Source organism: Ipomoea nil, unplaced genomic scaffold, assembly GCF_001879475.1.
Source record: "Ipomoea nil cultivar Tokyo-kokei standard unplaced genomic scaffold, Asagao_1.1 scaffold0140, whole genome shotgun sequence".
NCBI lineage: Eukaryota > Viridiplantae > Streptophyta > Magnoliopsida > Solanales > Convolvulaceae > Ipomoea > Ipomoea nil.
Window position 1 is genome coordinate 71,071 of NW_017616568.1, and position 21,255 is coordinate 92,325.

General features: G+C 38.6%; 2 non-coding genes across 2 annotated transcripts; both read right to left on the reverse strand.

Annotated features, from left to right (window-relative positions):
* Nucleotides 1-16,536: 16,536 nt before the first annotated feature.
* On the reverse strand, nt 16,537-16,609 carry TRNAV-UAC. The gene has a single exon. It is a non-coding gene; the product is annotated as a tRNA-Val (tRNA).
* Nucleotides 16,610-16,727: 118 nt separating this feature from the next.
* Nucleotides 16,728-16,800, reverse strand: TRNAV-UAC. Its single transcript has one exon. It is a non-coding gene; the product is annotated as a tRNA-Val (tRNA).
* Nucleotides 16,801-21,255: the final 4,455 nt, after the last annotated feature.

The following is a 21,255-nucleotide window of genomic DNA, read 5'->3' on the forward strand; positions in this document are numbered from 1 at the left end:
TGTCAATATTTGAGCTCCTGGGGTTCGCGGAAGCCGGGTGCTCGACCTATCATGCCCCCTTGGGAGGGGTGGGGTAAATGTAGGCACCCCTCGAGAGACGTCGGGGCCGAGCAGGAGGGTTCGGTCACCACCTTGGAGCCCCTCAACGGGGCGGGTCGACAAGGTGGTAGCATGTTGGAGCGCGATCATCCCCTCCGGGAGCTCGATTGCGATCTTGGCGGATGCCACCCCCTCCCCGCGTGTCCGACGGCCGAGGTGAGTTGACCTCCTCTTCGATTTGAGTGTTGAGTGCACGGGTGCTTGGATCGGGCAGGGTTGGTGCCTTTTGGGTGGCCTTCGGACCGTCTTGCGTACCTCCTTAGGGACCCTCTGAGGTGAGCCAAAGTCGCAGAGGATTGTTAAAGGGCAACTGCCCCTTCCTATAGTAGGGCGAGATTCAGAGGAGGGGCGGACCGTCTTGCATACCTCCTTGGGGACCCTCTGCGAGGTGAGCTAAAGTAACAGAGGATTGTTAAAGGGAAACCGCCCCCTCCTGTAGCGGGGCGAGATTCAGAGCAGGGGCGGACCGTCTTGCGTACCTCCTTGGGGACCCTCTGCGAGGTGAGCTAAAGTAACAGAGGATTGTGAAAGGGAAACCACCCCCTCCTGTAGCGGGGCGAGATTCAAAGGAGGGATGGCGGAAGCCGGCACACCACCGCTGCGATGGTTGGTGACGTGATCTCTTAAGTCCCCTCCCGACCTGTTGGAGACGGTCGGTTGAAGGCTAGGGGCCCCGTTTGGGCCGTTCTCGGTTGGGGAGTGTTGGGTGCGACGGAAACCGGTCGTGTTGCGAGAGTTGGAGCTCAGCCTGGGAGGCCTGCTCACGTTGCGGTTGGGCTCGGGGTTTGCGGCCCAGTGACCTCTGTGAGCATGACTCTTGTCCCGGCGGGGCTCGAGGCCCGCGGCTCGGCGACCTCGGGGAGGTTGATTCTTGTCGTGGCCACCTATGGAAGCACGACTCGGCTGGCAGTGGCCCGTTGGCGGTTGGCCTCGGACCCAACCTGTCTCGGGCCGACACAAAATTGTCCCAACCTCTCTATGGTAAGCCTGGGTTGGGTTAGCCTCCTTCCATCGCCGGCGTGACGGCGGTTCGCTGCGCCCCTTGGAAGGAGGTGGTGGTGGGGCCGGCATCCTTTGGGTGGCGTCCGGGTGGGCTTGCACACCTGCCCGAAGGCCTTCCGCGACCCGGGCTAGCATCGTGGAGGCTCGTTGAAGGACCGCCACCCCTTCCTGGAAGAGAGCGAGATTTGGAACGGGGGCGGCGGGAGGCGGTGCACCACCGCTACGTTTCTTGGTGAGTTGGTCATCATGGCGGCCCTGTACCTGGTGAGGTGCGTACGCGGGTTCGTGGTCCCCGAGTATGCTTTGATGGTGGGAAAACGGAAATCCTTGGGTAGGGGTTCGTCCATGATAGCACCCACGAACGGGGTGGACAGTACGTCCTGGGGCTCCGGAGACCCGTCCCTCTCGTCGATCTTCTTCTGGAGCTCGTCCATCCTTCTCCGTAGCAGCTCGACCTCTTCCCGATGGGAGCTCAAGGCTCTACCATTCGTTTCTCCTGATTGCTCAACCTGGGAGGCCTGTACACGCCTCGGGGGAGCTCTAGTCTCCTGGCCTGGTGACCTACGGGCGACTGATCGACGGCTTGGCGACCTCTGGGCGACTGATCGACGTCGTAGTGGCCTGCGGGAGTAGGGTTCCGCTGCTGGAGGCCCGTTGGTGGCTAGCCATGGGCCCAACCTTTCACGAGCTGGCACCCGTTTGCCCAACTTTTCCAGGGCAGGCCTGGTCTGGTCCGACCTCCTTCCATCGTCTTCATGTCGTCTTTCGTGTCGCGAGTCACCTCCTCCTCGTGTGTCCGTCTGGCGGGGTGAATTGACCTCCCCTTGAGTGACGGGCGCCTGGGGTTTGGTGCTTGGACCACTGCGGCCCCGTGCAGGAGGTGGAGGTGGAGGTGGGGCCGGCACCCTTTGGTTGACGCTTGGGTCGGCAGGCATACGCGCTCGGAGGCCTGCCACGACCCGAGCCAGCCCTGTGGAAGCTTGCTCGAAGACCCCCCCCCCCCCCCTATCGGATGAGGGCTAGGTCCAGAACAGGGGCGGCAGGAGGTGGAGCACCACCGCTGCGGTTGTTGGTGAGACGGTCCCTCATGTCTCCTCCCGACCTGACGGAGGCAGTCGGTGGGAGGCTGGGCGCCCCGTTGGGTCGTTCCCGGTTGCGACGAGCTGGGTGCCGCGGGAACCGTTGGTGTGGCGAGAGTTGGATCTCGATCTTGCCATGGTAGCTGGTCGTGGTGGACCAATGAATATAGAACACGCTTGAGCTGGTACAGCAGCTCTCAACAAGAGCACCAATGATGGATTTAATTAACCCGGGGTGGCCCGAATTATTAAATCCGGATAAGAACGCATTATAGATAATAAATAAATAAATGAAACGATGTCATAAAGGTCGTTGGAGACCGTATATCGTATTAAATGCCGTAAATAGGCTATTACAGTAGTTTCTTAGGACAAAGTGTGTAATAAATGTAGAATGTCCCTTAATGAGACAAGGTGGGGGGTTTTTATACAACCCCCACCCCTAACCGCCACCCCCTAAGGCGGGGGGTGGTTGGATCCGCGTTGACCGCGCCTCTTTGACCGGTTCTAGGTCGGCCTCGCTCATGGCCGACCTCTCACGGATGACCTTTCCGCGGCCGACCTCTCGCGGACGACTTCTCCCGGACGACCTCTCCAGGCTGGGTCGGCTGAATGATGGCCGAGACCTCGTGGGCTGAGGCCTCGAGGGCCGAGGCCCCGTCGGTCGGGACTCCGGGTCTTATTCCGATCGTAATATATCCATCAGGTAATGTGGCTCAGCTAGCTTGTTCCATCTTTACATTTGTTTGTCTTTTTTTGCTTTTTGTCCAGGGAAACCACCAACTTTAAACCTGTTCAAAGTACACAATATAATATTGACAAATGCCTAATCGCATAAAATACCGTAGCTTTCTGCAAAGATGTGAAATTTGATAAATGTATCATTGTTGGAATTTTTAGCATAAAATGACATAGAAAGTGACTATTTTGTGGTACAAATATATGTGTAGTTCACTTTTAATTTGGATCAAGTCAAAGTGGATACGGATTCTTCGTAGTAAGACGAAGGGATTGATATATTGTACACTCAAAATAATGGGTGAATAAGAAATTGATTCTCAAATAGATCCATTTTAGTTGAAAAATGAATGTGAAAAGGCTTTGTAAAAGCACTTGTCTCACATTAGTTTGGGAAGTGAGTTTGCACCACTATATATACCATAGACATGTTAAATTATATACCATAGAGACTTTCTCTTGCATGTAGCACCCTCAAATTTCTTGTACCAAAATTTTGATCGAAATTAATTTTCTAAATTAAATTTTATTTTGAGTATCGACTTATTCGCCACCTACGTACCATCATCTCCAATAACTACGATACGTGGTTATACTACTACATAGTACATACTAAGCAACAATAGCCATTGCAAAGGAGTGGTGTGTAGCTACTAAAATAATTATCACAGTCAAAAATAGTAAAAGCAGTGACAGATAAAGAATAAGCCGTGGAGATGTTGGATACTTCTATATATATATATATATATATATATATATATATATATATATGATCAAGTGAAAAAGAAGACTTAGGTGAAAAATATGATGTATTCTCAACTATTTATTCAGATTAGATCAACGTCCAGAATGAAGCAATTTAAAAAAAATGCGATGACATTATAGTAATTTTGTGTAAGTTAATTTTTCAGATTAAAGGTACAAAAAAGTCATTGAACTATTTGGGGATAGCAATTAAGCCATCAAACTCCAATAAGCTCCAAATTCATTCATGAACCTGAAAAAAAAAACAATTAGCATTTTTAGCAAGTTAACAACAGGTTTGCGCTGATTGAGAGACATGTGTATTTATATTTGTTTTCCTATTATCCTACCTGGACTACATGTAAGCATTTGACCTTTGAAGTCAAAATTTAAACCATAATTTTCTCTTTCTATTTTCTTCGCGGTTCTTCATTCCAACAATATCTCCGGCTCATATACGATTATTATCTCTCGAAACCTACACTAAATTGATAATCTCTCCTCTATTTTGCGAATTTTCTCTTTTTTCACGAATGTTTGCGGTATTTTTGAATCAGGAAATGTCATTGAGCTTAGCCGCTACTTCATCTTTAACAACAAATTTGATTACGTTTCATTCCGATTTAAAAACCCTAAAGTCTGTCCACATGTTGCTCTGTTAAGCTTAACGTCTCCTCCCTCCTACGATTCTCCGAGAAATTTCTGCCGACGCCGCACCAAAAGTTCAATTCATTGCTCGCCGGAAGGAATCCGTGTCGGTGCGACAGCTTCCGAGACCTCTAAGTAAGACTTAGCTTGTTTCATAGTTTTGTGTGGATTACAGTTACAGTAGTATAGATATGTAGCTTAATGAGTACTGTAATAATCTATTATCTATCTACTATCTACTATACTAATAAGAGCCCAAGAGAGTTAGGCCTATAATGGGTAAAAAAAATGGCGGTCACAGATTTTAATCAAATAAATGACTTAGATTAATTAAAAGATTGATCAGATTTAAATTTTACACTAAAATTTTTTAAAATACCCACACACCGTTACTAATTCCGTTAAAATTTTAAGAATTGCCGTTAGTTCACCGTTAACTTACTCATTGATTTCAATAAAAAAAGGTCTTAGGTTCGAACCTCATCCCAATCAAAGTTGGCATAATTAGTACTCAATTTAATCTTATTAAATTATATAAATAATAATTTAGTAGTTACAACACAAAATAATACATATGCATTTCTTTAATTTAGAATTATGTGTCCACAATGCCTTTATTCAAAAAAAAAAATTATTCATTATCAATCAATTAAATAAGAGAAATAATCAGGACTATGTTGTCTAATGGTATCCGGGTTGGACTTCCATTTGGAAGATTGTGAGTTCGAGCCTCAGTGGAGGCATTATTGGTTCTTTGTGTTTCAGTAGGTTGAGAAAGTATATGAACAGATACTACAATGTAATAGAGCCAATGATACTCAAAAATAAGAGAAATAATTTTATTAGTTATATTGTCTTTATTTTTCTTCAATATAAAAATTTTTTATATTCAAATTTATTAATTGATTATATTCGCTACATTATCCTTACAATGTCTTTATTCAGTGAAATTTTTTTTATTAATTATCAATAAATTAATTAAAAGAAATATTTTCATTAGTTATATTGTCTTTATTTTTCTCAAATGTAAAATTTTTAATTCAAATTCATCAATTGTTTATATTCACTACATTATCTATTATCTTTTTTGTGCACTATTTTTCTAATTAAATATCAAAATTATAATACAAAATAATGCTATATATTTATTTACCAAGTATTTTATTAATACCATGAAAAAATTAAAAAAATATAATTAATAAAGCCAACCATATTAACTACTTGAGAGATTTTGTGACAACGAGAGTATTCAAATCACACAACAAATTGAAGTGAGAACTACCTCGCAATGTCCTTGTTTGACAATCAGCAGTTAGCGGTTAGCGTTAGCGGATTATACTAGCGGATTTGACCAGCGAATTTATTTAATTATTAACATTGGGTAGAAAAAATGACCGCCAAATTATTAAATCAAATGAATGGTTCATATTGTTCAGGTTTTAATTTTTTCTTTTAAGATTTTCTAATTTATCCTTAATTATATGATTATCCATTTAACTTTTCCGTTAATTCACCGTTAGTCTAATTCTAATATTAAAGTCTAATATAGAATTATAACTACACCATTAATCTAATTCTAATATTAAAGTCTTAATATAACTTAACCACAAATCCTAATGTCGGAATCTCCTCAAACAATATTAGTATATATTTAATATTCTATGTCCTAATTTTTATTTGTTCTCCCTTATGTCCCGTATTTGGTTTCAACCATACCTATACAATTATTTTTATTGACAATTATAATCAATCTTGACTATATTATCTTGCATTTGTAAACTTAGAATTACCTATTTAACCCGCACGGGCTTAGCTCAATGGTTTAGTGGGTAGTATTTGGGAGAAGAGACGAAGGTTTGAACATCGGCGGCGGCAGTGCGGGAATTATGTCCAAAGTGGGCAGATTCCTTGTGCGTATCAGCATTTGGCCCTGTCTGCTGAACAATTGAGTCACCGTGATTTACAACTTCCCACAATGTTCTGTCGGGTCGGAGTGTGGGGGGCCCTTGGGGTTGGGGACTCAACCTTTGGGAGAAGAATTACCTATTTAAATACGCAAATTCAACCTTCAATTATCTATGCAAGAACAATTTCAATATAATCCTGTCTTAATATACTTTAAAGTACTTATTTAAAAAAAGCATTGGGCATTATCCCAATCGCGCAATACGCGTAAAAAACTAGTACATATATATGCGTTATGTTTTATTACAGTACTCCATGTAACTGTAGTTATCTTCAATTCTTTTGTTTTGTTTTTAATTTTTAATTTTCTAAATGTAATGTAATATGTATGTATTTTTGTGAAAGTTTTTTAGTGTATAAACTTCAATCATGGGAAATTTTAGTTTAAGAAATTACACACAAATAGTATTTTTCCTTATTCAAAAATACTGCAAACATTTGTGAAAAGGCTAGAGAAAAATCGTAAAAATAGAGGAGAAATTATTAATTTAGTGTAGGTCAGAGATAATCGAATATGAGCCGGATATATTGTTAGAATGAACGAGAGAAATTTGCAGCACGAAGAACCAGAGAATAAAATAGAGGAGAGAGGAAATTAGGGTTCAAATTTTGACTTCAAAGTTCAAATGCTTACCTGTAGTCCAAGTAGGATAATAAGAAAAAAAATATATAAATACACATGGCACCCCAATCAGTGCAAACCTGTTGTTAACCTGCTAAAAATGTTAATTGCTTTTTTTTTTTTTCTAGGTTCATGGATGAATTTGGAGCTTATTCGAGTTTGGTGACTTAATTGCTATCCCCCAAATAGTTCAATGACCTATTTTTACCTTTTCCTTTTTTTTTTTTTTTTTTTTTTTTTTTTTTTTTTTCTTCTAGGCCTTCCAGTGCACATTGTCCCTTCTTCCATAGCACATTGTTGTGCCTTCAACCTTTAAGTTCGTAGGTGTTAAATATATATATATATATATATATATATATATATATATATAAATATATATAATTTTAAAGAACATTTGATCTTGAACTAATCACTAATTACTAATTTTAGTTGAATATTATGATCGTTTATGATTTGTGTTGAAGATCATGCATTAAATTTAGTCTTTTCAATAATTATTTCATATATATTTTCTACCTTACCATGCACGTTTTTGCATTTTCAGAGTTCCAGTATGTGCACATTGTCCCTTCTTCCATAACACATTGTTGTGCCTTCAACCTTTAAACCTTACCATGCACATTTTTACCTTTCCAGTGTTCCAGTACATATATATATATATATATATATATATATATATATATATATATATATATATATATATATATATATATATATATATAGGGTTGAGTTCAAATGAGGACAACAATATATAGAGGATTGTGAGGACAAATAATGGGCACACAACAAATTAATACTAGGCACACAATTTAATACATAATGGCACACAAGAATAAATGTAAACATCAGGTTTCGAACTCAGGCTCTATAAATTAACAAATATAGCACGCGACATACAAATTATGGCACACGATTACATTCGGCCATGCACACGAATTACCGGCTAATGGCACACACTACATATGTCCTCACAGTCCTCTATAATATACTTGTCCTCATTTGAATACGCATCTATATATATATATATATATATATATATATATATATAGACGCACACACACACACACACACACACACACATATATATTTAAAGAGCATTTGATTTTGAATGAATTACTAATTACTAATTTTAGTTGAATATTGTGATCTTTTATGACTTGTGTTGAAGATCATGTATTAAATTTAGTCTTTTCAATACTTGTTGCATATTTTTGTACTTTACAGTGCACATTTTTGCCTTCCAGTGCACATTGTTAACCCTTTCAGAGCACATTGTTGTGCCTTCCAATGCACATTGTTGTGAATCGCATGTGGCGATTTTTTTTTTTTTTTTTTTTTAAAGATGAGTTGATGAATGGTTGAGATACAACTGCACCTTTCACCTACGGCTTCTTTTTCACTTGAACCCTTTCATATATATATATATATATATATATATATATATATATATACATATGTATACGTATACATATGTATATGTATGTATATACATATATATATATATATATATATATATATATATATGTATACGTATACATATGTATATGTATATACATACATACATATGTATATATATACATATGTATATATACATATTATACATATGTGTATATATATATACATATGTGTGTATATATATATATACATATGTGTGTGTATATATATATATATATATATATATATATATATATATATATATATGTATAATGTGTATATATATATACATATGTGTGTATATATATATATACATATGTGTGTATATATATATATATATATATATATATATATATATATATATACACACATATGTATATATATATATACACACATATGTATATATATATACACATATGTATAATATGTATATATACATATGTATATATATACATATGTATGTATATACATACATATACATATGTATACGTATACATACATATATATATATATATATATATATATACATATATATATATATATATACATATATATATATATATATATATATATATATATATATATATACATACTAGTTACCACACGTGTATTGCGTATATAGTGCAATGTAATATGTGTATTTTTAAATTACTATTTCAGAATTTATCAAAGTATATCATGACGTATATCAATGCAAGATTTTCAAACTTTTTATAGAAGTAAATATTTCAAGAATGTATAACTATGACCTATGGCAAAAATGTTGGATTAACTAGTGTAATATATAGCATTTTTAGATGGAAGCACCCTCACTGCATAATATCCAAGCATAGTTTTTGCAACACAAAACACTATTAATTGGTGTGTTTCATGCTTTCCGCAATTTTAGTGCCTTGGCGCAGTGCACCTTAAAAAATAGAACCAAATTCTCCTTCCCCAAATTGGCGTGTTCCATGCTTGTTGGAAAAAATAGCTTAAAATGACATAAAATGACATATTAAGTGGCTATTTTGTGGTACAATTATCAGTGGGATCCACTTCCGATTTGGGTCGGGTCAAAGTGGATTCGGGTTCTTTGTAGTAAGACTAAGAGATTGATATATTGTACGCTCAAAACGGATAATGGGTGAATGAGATATTTATTCTCAAAATAGACCCATTTGAGTTCGAAAATGAAGGGAAAAAGTGAGCTTTTGTCCCACTTTAGTTTGGAAAGAGGATTTGCCCCCCTTATATTCAAGAGCTCTTTTGAAGCTTGTAGAATTATTTAGCATTGAGGCTCTCTCGCGCGGGGGGGGGGGGGTGCAAATCAAATTCCAACTAGAAATGAGAGTGAAAGGCTTGATTCAAGCCCCCGGAAATTGGCTGGCCTTGCGGGCTAAGTTATGCCAAGATTCGGTATCATTTTTCCAACACGCCACTGGAGGATATGTTGTGGTCTCGACCTGGGGGCTTATGACCGAAACTACATGTGGTCTCGGCCTTGGCTGAAACTAGTGTGGTCTCGGCCTTGGCTGAAACTAGTGTAGTTTCGGCCAGTGACCGAACAGGCAGTTTCGGCCTTGGGCCGAAACTATGGTCTGGCCGAAACTATGGTCTCGGCCTCCTAGGCCGAGACTTGGGACCCATGGCCGAAACTTCCAGTTTCGGCCTGGGGTCGAAACTGAAAGTTTCGGCCTGCACGAACCTGTCCTGTTTTGTGACCGTTGGGTGTTTAACTCAACTCGGGAACCTTCTCGGACAAGAACCTTGCCAAGCCGAGAGTTGCTAGATGGAAGGATTCGGACTTCCTTTGCCGAAACTACATCCTGAATGGATTGTGTGACACGCTATACGATGTATATCGAAAGATAAGCACATCAAAAGCGTTGTGGGAAGCTTTGGATCATAAATACTGAAGTGAGGATGCCGGCTCAAAGAAATTTGTGGTTGGCCGATTCCTCGACTTCAAAATGGTTGATTCAAAGACCGTGCTAAGTTAGGTAGAAGATTTGCAACTAATCTTCGATGAGATCCGTGACGAGGGCATGGTGCTAAGTGAAGCCTTCCAAGTGGGATCTGTGATCCATTTGTTGCCTCCAGGTTGGAAGGACTTCAAGAACTACCTTAAGCATAAGCGAAAGGAGATGAATCTGGAGGACCTGATCCAGCGACTCAGGATTGAGGAAGGGAACATGACAAATGATAGGAAAGTTCTTATCGTTGTTGGCGCTAAGGCCAATGTTGTGGAGCACGGTAAGAGCTCCAAGAGGAACAAGAAGGACAAGCAAAAGCTAGGTTCGAAAGGTGGCGTTACCAAGAACAAGTTTCCTGGTGAATGCTACAATTGTGGCAAGCATGGCCACAGAGCATCTGAATGCAAGGCTCCAAGGAAGAAGAACAAGAGTTCTGAAGCCAATGTTGTTGGAGATAGCAGTCAGAAGGAGGTTGAGATTAGCCTTCCGGCTATGGTGACCGAGGTGAACCTCGTGGCCTCAAACCCTCGTGAGTGGTTCATTGATACCGGTGCAACCAGGCACTTGTGTTGCAACCAAGAGATGTTCAACACCTTTGAGACCGTTGAGGGTGAAAATGGTGTGGATGGGAAATTCTGCTCAGTCTGTTGTGGAAGGCATGGGCAAGGTGGTTCTGAAGATGACTTCCGGGAAGGAACTGACGTTGAACAACGTGCTGTACGTTCCTGAGCTGAGGAAGAATCTTATGTCTGGCTCACTGTTGAACAAACATGGCTTTCGCATGGTGTTCGAGTCAGACAAAGTAGTTTTGTCCAAGTTAGGGATGTTTGTTGGTAAATGATATGTAACTGATGGGCTCTTTAAGCTGAGTGTAATTCCTGTTATCAATAAAAGCAAAGTTAATTCTGTTTACTTGCTTGAGTCTTCCAATTTGTGGCATGGTAGACTAGGTCATGTTAATTTTAATTCTATGCGTAGATTAATTAGCATGGACCATATTCCTAACTTTCAAATTGACACAAATAACAAATGTAAAATTTGTGTTGAGGCAAAACTAACGAAAGTACCTTTCAAATCCGTTGAAAGGGAAAAGGCAAAACTAACGAAAGTACCTTTCAAATCCGTTGAAAGGGAAACTGAACCACTTGAATTAATCCATAGTGATTTGTGCGATTTTAGATCGATACAAACGAGAGGTGGTAATAAGTATTTTATCACATTTATCGACGATAGCACACGATACTGCTATGTGTATTTGCTTAAAAGCAAAGATGAAGCCGTTGATAAATTTATTCTTTATAGGAATGAAGTGGAAAACCAACTTAATCGAAGAATTAAGAAGGTTAGAAGCGATAGAGGTGGTGAGTACGAAGCACCGATTGGTGACTTCTGTGCAAGTGTGGGTATCATACACGAACGTACGACACCTTACTCACCTCAATCGAACGGTGTTGCCGAACGAAAGAATCGTACATTGAAAGACATGATGAATGCGATGCTTATAAGTTTGGGCCTACCTCAAGATGCGTGGGGTGAGACGATTTTGACAAGTAATTACCTTTTGAATAAGGTACCCCGCAAGAAGCTCGATAAGACTCCTTATGAGTTGTGGAACGGTAGGAAACCTTCCTACCAGTACCTGAAAGTGTGGGGGTGTCTTGCCAAAGTATTGGTGTCAACACCTAAGAAAGTAAAGATAGGTCCTAAGACGGTGGACTGTATCTTTATTGGCTATGCACATAATAGTTGTGCTTATCGGTTCTTAGTACACGAGTCCTATAATTCGGACGTACACGAGAACACGATAATAGAATCAAGGAACGCGAGCATATTTCTTCGAGAATATATTTCCTTGTAGGTCCAACGAGGGACCAAGTACGTCAAAACGAACGTTTGACGAAACTATGGATAATGATAGTGGGGAATCTGAGAAAGAACCCGAACTCGAGCCGAGACGCAGTAAGCGGGCGAGAGTTGGAAAATCATTAGGTCCTGATTTTCTAACTTACTTGTTAGAGTACGATTCGGGTACTCTAACTTGTTTATTAGAAAATGAACCCGATTTTCTATCTTGTTTGATAGAGAACGAGCATCGAACGTATGTAGAAGCTGTGACTTCTACAGAAGGACCAATGTGGAAAGAGGCTATAAAAAGTGAAGTGGATTCTATCCTACAGAATCACACTTGGAAACTTGTTAATCTTCCTCCGGGTAGTAAACCCTTAGGTTCCAAGTGGGTCTTTAAAAGGAAGATGAAACCGGACGGTTCCATCGAGAAGTATAAGGCTAGGCTTGTAATCAAGGGTTACAGGCAACGCGAGGGCCTCGATTACTTCGACACGTATTCTCCCGTGATGAGAATAAACTCCATTAGGATGATTCTTGCCATAGCCGCGCTGCGGAACTTGGAAGTTCATCAAATGGACGTTAAAACCGCTTTCCTAAATGGCGAATTAGATGAGGAAATCTATATGGAACAACCCGAAGGGTTCGTGGTTCCGGGCCAAGAAAGGAAAGTGTGTAAGTTGGTTAAATCGCTCTATGGTTTGAAACAAGCGCCTAAGTAGTGGCACGAGAAGTTTGACCATGCGATGTTAACTAACGGGTTTAAAATAAACGAAAGTGACAAATGTGTCTACGTTAAGGAAATGATAAACGGATACGTCATTCTTTGTTTATATGTCGATGATATTCTCATCGTTGGTAGTAATGATCGGATGATCAAGTCCACCAAGAACATGTTAAATGCGAGATTTGACATGAAGGATATGGGTTTGGCTGATTTAATCCTCGGGATTAGAATCATTAAAAGACCTGAGGGTCTCGTGTTGAGCCAATCACATTATATTGAAAAAATCCTTGAGAAATTTAACAAGGGTGATGGTCAAATGGCTAGGACACCGTTTGATACAAACATTCATCTAACCAAGAACCACGGAGAAGGTATTTCACAAGTGGAATATGCTCGAGTAATTGGTAGCTTGATGTATCTTATGAGTTGTACTAGGTCGGATATTGCCTTTGCGGTTAGTAAACTTAGTAGATATACGAGTAACCCCGGTGCTATGCACTGGAAGGCAATAGTAAAGGTTATGAGATACTTGAGGTATACTCGTGATCTTGGACTGCACTACGGAAGATATCCCGCTGTACTTGAAGGGTATAGCGACGCGAATGGATATCTGATATTAAGGACTCCAAGTCCACGAGTGGCTACGTGTTTACACTAGCCGGTGCAACCGTTGCATGGAAATCCTCTAAGCAAACTGTGATAGCTAGATCCACGATGGAATCTGAGCTGATAGCCTTGGACAAAGGTTGTGAAGAAGCTGAATGGCTACACCATTTTATAGAGGATATTCCTAATTGGGAAAGACCGGTCCCTCCAATATGTGTGCATTGCGATAGTCAAGCCACAATGGGGAGAGTATAGAGTCATATGTATAATGGTAAGTCTAGACACGTGCGTTGTAGACATAATACCATTAGACAACTGCTCACAACTGGTGTTGTCTTGATTGACTACGTAAAGTCAAAAGACAATATAGCGGATCCGCTGACCAAAGGGTTAGGCAAAGAATTTGTGGAGAAGTTGACACGAGGAATGAGTCTAATGCCCTTGGACTAAAAAGTTCTATAGTGAATACCCAACCTAGCTGGAACCTAGGTTCAATTGGACAACTAAATTATGGAACGGAGCGCGTCACTGTGGGGGTCTCGGACTCCCTACCACTCCTTGTTAAAACAGTGACTCACGCACGAGGCTAGCATGTTAATGCTTTAATGATTCTTGAGTATGCGGGATACTCGAGAAAGAATCGCCTATGTAAGAGAGAAGTGAGGGTCGCTTCAAAGGAGAATTGTTGGGCACAATTCTTTAGAAACTCTCGCAGAACCAGGAACAGTGACCCACGACCAAAACGGGCACACTCGTGAGAACAAGAGCATGGTTGGAAGATTCCTGTGTGAGATATGTCATCGTCTACACAAACGGCAGTCGGTTCAAAGACATCGCGTTCTACCGTACAGCCAGTAGAGTAAACATGTCTTCACAAGGAAATGTTCAAAGGGTATAGTGACTCCCTACCTATCCTATGTAGGGATCGACCGTTTGAACACATCTGTTTCCGATTTCAAAATACCCCGAAAATCAATTTTTCATTAATGTGGGGGATTGTTGGAAAAAATAGCTTAAAATGACATAAAATGGCATATTAAGTGGCTATTTTGTGGTAATATTATCAGTGGGGTCCACTTCCGATTTGGGTCGGGTCAAAGTGGATTCGGGTTCTTCGTAGTGAGAAGAAGAGATTGATATATTGTACGCTCAAAACGGATAATGGGTGAATAAGATATTGATTCTCAAAGTAGACCCATTTGAGTTGGAAAATGAAGGGAAAAAGTGAGCTTTTGTCCCACATTGGTTTGGAAAGAGGATTTGCCCCCCTTATATACAAGAGCTCTTTTGAAGCTTGTAGAATTGTATAGCATAGAAGCTTTCTCGCGCGAGGGGTGCAAATCAAATTCTATCTAGAAATTAGAGCGAAAGGCTTGATTCAAGCCCCGAGCTCGTGTGTGCGGGCACGAGTGTCGTCCGAAAATTGGCTGGCCTTGCGGGCTAAGTTATGCCAAGGTTCGGTATCATTTTTCCAACACGCCACTGGAGGATATGTTGTGGTCTCGACCTGGGGCCTTATGACCGAAACTACACGTGACCGAACAGGCAGTTTCGGCCTTGGGCCGAAACTTTGGTCTCGGCCTCCTAGGCCGAGACTGGGGACCCATGGCCGAAACTTCCAGTTTCGGCCTGGGGTCAAAACTGGAAGTTTTGACCTGCACGAACCTGTCCTGTTTTGTGACCATTGGGTGTTCAACTCTACTGTTACGGAATTAATTCTTTGAGTTAATTCCAATTTTTAATTTTGAATTGAAACCCATGTTGATGGTTGCTGTTACAGGAATTTGGAGGGGTGCCCTTAAGTGCCTAATTAAAAGCTATTTAAATCCACCACCCATATATAAGAGAGGGTAGAGGCAGTAGAGATTCACACACAGAAAAAATTGAACTAGAAAATTCATCTTTTAACCTCAAAAACTCTCTGCTTCTACTCTTTCTTTAGCCATATTGTGTTCAAAACCGTGTCTTGTTTGCCGGATTCCTTGTTTGAGTGCTCAAACTTTTGATCACAAGCAAGTTTTATCCTGGGATGCCTCGGCCACGAAGCTCCTAGCACTTTTGGGAGGTGGCAAATAAGGTTTTAAAGAAAGAGTGATCGCTTGACTCTTGCAAAAACCCAACACCAAACACTAGCCAAATTCTCCATCTTTCCTTCCCTTGTTTTCCAGAAAATAATAATCTTATTTTTTGATTATTATTTGTTTTTTTTCTTCCAACGGTTCCAATAATGCTTGCCGCAATTTTAGTGTCTTGGTGCAGTACACCTTAAAAAATAGAACAAAATTCTCCTTCCCCAAAAATGACAAACGAGACTAAAGTTACAGTGAGACACCATTTTCTCATGAGACTGTTGATGCCCATGATTGAATTGGGGACCTTCAGTGTGTAAGACTTACATGATAACCACTACACCACACCAACTAGTTAAGAAGAACAAGCCTTGAAATGGAAGAAGAAAGCCAAAGGTCAACCTTAACCAAGAACATTAAGTGATCGGTTCTAATCAAAACAGTTAATAGAGAGTTAATCAAAAAAGATAATAGATAGCTAATTGCACGAATCAAGATTCAAGAAGGCCAATAGAAAAAATTCTGCAAAAAGTCAGTTGGAGTTATCTCTAAAAATCAAACAAACTTCCATCGTTAAAATGAGTTGATACAATGACATGGAAGGAGCTCTGCAGAAGATAAACGTTGATGCCCATGACATAAAATGGGAAGGAAATCTGCAGAATACAAATATAATGTTGATTGATGCCCATGATTGAACTGGCGACCTTTAGTGTGTAAGACTAATGTGATAACCACTACACCACACCAACTACTTGAGAAAAATAAGCTCTGAAATGGAAGAAGAAAGCCAATGGTCAACCTTAACCAAGAACATTAAGTGATCGGTTCTAATCAAAACGGTTAATAGAGAGTTAATAAAAAAAGATAATAGATAGCTAATTGCACGAATCAAGATTCAAAAAGGCCAATAGACTGCATAAAGTGACACGGAAGGAGCTCTACAAAAGATAAACGTTGATGCCCATGATAAAAACTGCAAAGGAAATCTGCATAAGTTAAATGTTGATACCCAGGATGGAACTAAGGACCTGTAGTGTGTAAAACTAACATGATAACCACTACACCACACCAACCTATTAGTTAAAAGAATCTCTGAGAAATAGATGATGATATAATGACACGGAAAGAGCTCTACAAAAGATAAAAGTAGATGCCCATGATAAAAACTAAGCAACTCTGCAGAAAGATAAATGTTGATGCCCAGGATTGAACTGGGGACCTTCAGTGTGTAAGACTGACGTGATAACCACTACACCACACCAACCTATTAAAAAAAGGAATATCTGAGAAATAGATGTTCATGAACACCATTACATATCTAATAATGCCAAAAAGACAAGTATAAAAAGGATGCTGGCAAACAAAAATGTAATGTTTACGTTCAATGAGATTATGCAAAGGATCCTCATTATCATTTCCTCAAAGTTATTAGAGATTAAATAGGCTGGATTGGACTTGTTCTATTAGACATATTCATAGACAATATCATTGGCTACGTAACAACACTTTTCTCTTCATGCAATGCCTCTCTTCCTATTACATTCAATTGGTACAATCTCTTGTTATTCACAAGCTCTATTTATACATAGCCTCAACCAGAAGTGGATTAGACTAGTCACCATTACATGTTCTTCAATTCCATATCTTGATTTCCCATTTTGACATTCCCATATATGCAAAAGAATATATGCCTTTTTATCCATTTTTGAGGGGTGGATATGTGAGTTAATATTCAAAGCATCTTCAACTAGCAGTGCATGATTGATCAATTTGACCTTTTAATTCTCAAAAGATCACTTGACACTATTATTCATAAGACTCCTCTTTGAAGTGCTAACTCAATGCGCGAGTTCAAACTAGTTCAATTTGTGCATGGTTGTTGAGTAAATGGTATTAACCATTCATCCCATAAGCTAGTAGTATTGTTGTGAAGAGTCTCTCGTATTCTTGAGCGGAGATAATATAATAAATCCAATATTGTACTATGGTAAAAATTGGTGTAGAACGTGTTATATTATTGTTATTCTATGCATGTAAATCACTATGTATAAATGCATAATATACAACCTTTAATTACTTTTCTTCCATTTAATGCACACCTGTTTAACTTTTAATTTATTTAAATATTAGGCAAATATCATGCATTGCATGATTAAATAATTATCCAATGAGAAAAATAAGAAGATAAATGCAATATAAATAGTTAATATATTGAATGAGGAAGAAACGTAAAATTTCAAAAAAAAATAAAAAATGGAGATAAGGGTCAAAATGTCAAATATGTCATCTAATTATACTGATTTTTTTTTTTATTTTTTTATTTTTTTTTGTAGATGGAAGGGGCCTAAGGCCCGGAGAGAATTAACAAATTCTAGTTGTGGCCACATTATTCATGTCACGAGCCAATAACCGGTCGAGCTCATCTGGAGGCTGAGTAAGAATTGAGGTGCCCCAGGGTGAGTGTTGCCCCAAATTTGCAAGAAAATTTGCACACTGATTGTCTTCCTAAAGGATGTGAACGAGCTCGCAGACTGAGAAAGAAGCCATAAGAGATTTGCAATCTAAGACCAGAGTGTCGGTCTCCAGACGTTATGTCATGGAACGGTGAACACGGTTCCAACGGTGTTAGTACATCGTTATCTTCTTCTTTTTTTTTTTTTTTTTTTTTTTTTTTTTAATTAATTAATTGCGTGACTTTTCTTCTTTATTTTCACATTTTGCGGTTTCACTTTAATTTGAGGTGAACAAAGATTTCGGACATTCATAAATTATGAATTCATGCCTGCACATTTACTTTGGAACCATGTCTACACATTCCCGTCCGAAATCACGGACATTCATAAATTATGAATCCATGCCTGCACATTCACTTTGGAACCATGCCTACACATTCACTTTGGAACCATGAGATTATGAATTTTCTGTTATAAGATTATGAATTTTCTGTTATGAGATTATGAATTTTCAGTTATGAGATTATGAATTTTCTGTTATGCGATTATGAATTTTCTGTTATGAGATTATAAATTTTCATTACATTCATAATTTCGGACATTCATAAATTATGAATTCATGCCTGCACATTCACTTTGGAACCATGCCTACATATTCCCGTCCGAAATCACGGACATTCATAAATTATGAATCCATGCCTGCACATTCACTTTGGAACCATGCCTACACATTCACTTTGGAACCATGAGATTATGAATTTTCTGTTATAAGATTATGAATTTTCTGTTATGAGATTATGAATTTTCAGTTGTGAGATTATGAATTTTCTGTTATGCGATTATGAATTTTCTGTTATGAGATTATGAATTTTCATAAAATTCATAATCTCATAACAGAAAATTCATAATTTGATCAAACGCGCGCCGTTAACTCCACATCCGCGATTTTTTTTTTTTTTTGCCTAAAAACGACGTCGTTTTGCCTTGTGTTCACCATTCTCGGTGAACACGATTCCATGGCATAATTTGCGGTCGGTCTCTGATGATGAACCAACGTCGTCTTTGTTGAGAACCTGAACAATAGCAACAGAGTCCACCTCCGCGATAAGATTGGTCACACCAGAAACTTTTGCCAGATTGAGGCCTTGTCGAAGACCCCATAATTCGGCTACAAAGCTGTTAGTATAACCAATCTTTGCCGTAAACCCCGCTTTACATGTGCCCCGATGGTCGCGCAAGATGGCCCCGCGCTAGCGAGTCCAGATGAGGCTTTTTTTCGCACCCTCCGTGTTGAGCTTCATCGTTGCAGCTAGAGGCGGGTGCCAATGGACCCAAATCTGTTTCGCCATCATACGACCAGCATGCTTCATGAGAATATGTTGGGCATCCTTGGCCTCGGCAGTGGCTTTCGTCATGATGTCCGCTGCTGAAGACCAAACGTTGTTGAAGACCCCCGCATTACGCAATTATGCTCTTAAAATTTAAAAGTTGATCGTAATATGTATGCAGTGGTGTCGTCTCTACTTTATAACAACTTAATTAATGGGGAAACTCCGTCGTTATCTTATTCTGTAAAATTTTCTCTTATTTCTGGAGATGGTTCTTAGTAGAACAACAATATATATAGATGATTTGAGATTTTTGAATTTCATGAGCTTAATTTTCAATATAGTTAGATGATTTACTTGACTTTAAAAAGAAAAAGGTGTAACTGTACAAGAGAATAAATATACAATGTACATGTTAATACATTCAACCAATAACAAAGCCAAACATATAATATAGGGGAATCAATATTCTAACTTAATTTTAATTTTAATATTGTTTAAAGGACATGTCCTTTAAACAACATTAAAATTAAAATATAAAAAAAAATTCAAATTATGTTTTTTTGAATTAGTATTGGTGGGGCTCATAACTTTCGACTCATAAGACCAACTGAGTTACAAGACCTATGAATTATATTTGTTGATAAATAATTCAAAATATATTTAAAATGATTTTTAACTCATAAAAATTCAAAAAATTAAAAAAATATTTTAAAAATGTATAAATCTTACAATGTGGTGGCCGAGCGGCGGCGACGACTGGAGGTGGCAGGAAACAACCGAAACAAAGGCGGCGATGGCATGGAAGCGTTGGAAAAGAAAAAGGAGTGGCGGGGGAGGGTTTTTTTTTTTTTTTTTTTTTTTTCAAGTGAAGAATGAGGGGAATGCGTGCTAGGTTTTAGGAAATAGAATTTTTTTTTAAGATAGCTATACGACGTAGGTACTTCACCGAACAGACATCATATAGTATTAATTTTTTATATATATAAAAAAAAACATGTACGACGTGACGTTGGTTCAATGACGAACCGACGTCGTAGCCTGAATTAAAAAAAAAATTATACATTTAATATACGATGTCGGTTATAAGAAAACTGACGTCGTATATCTACTAATTTCTTCTTCTTTTTTGTTAAACAAAAATGCTACGACGTCGTCCTAACCTGAATTTTTTTTAAAAAATAAACATGTATACTATACAACGTCCCGACGTCGTATAGATATTAATTTTTTTTTAAGGTTACGACTTCGGTTCTTTAACGAACCGACGTCGTAACATTAATTTAAAAATTATAAAAAAAATAGATGTACTATACGACGTCGGTTATAAAACAAACCGACGTCGTATATTTTGTTTTTTATTATTATTTAAAATGAGTTATAATGTTGGTTTTTAAGAAAAATTGACGTTAAAATCATTTTTAATAAAATTATAAATTTATTTAATATTTTTACGTCGATTTTGTAAAAAAAAAAAAAAAAAAAAAAAAAAAAAAACAACCATTGTAGGTGATTTCTGTTGTAGTGATGATACTTTTTATATTTTCATATAATTTCTCTTTACAAACAATTTCAAATAGATCTCTTTTAAAAAATGTAATCAATGTTTATCAAATTATCGCCTATTTAGTTATGCAATATATTTTCACTATTTTCATTACTAATTTTTTTTTAACATCTACTTTATAAAACCACTGAAGCACAAAGAGTCAATACCACTCCCATTGAGGATCAAATCCGTTACCTCCATTTAGAAGAGTCACTTCCTACCACAAGACCACAAGGTCATTTGCACAAACTTCTTAAACAAAGCAAAATGAGCACTATCATACAATGATATGGCATTATTTGAAGGATAAGTGGTAAAAAAAATGTTTTTTTTTTTAAAAAAAAAAAAAAGTGTTGATTACACAATGCTTTGAGTTAAAGTGTCTTATT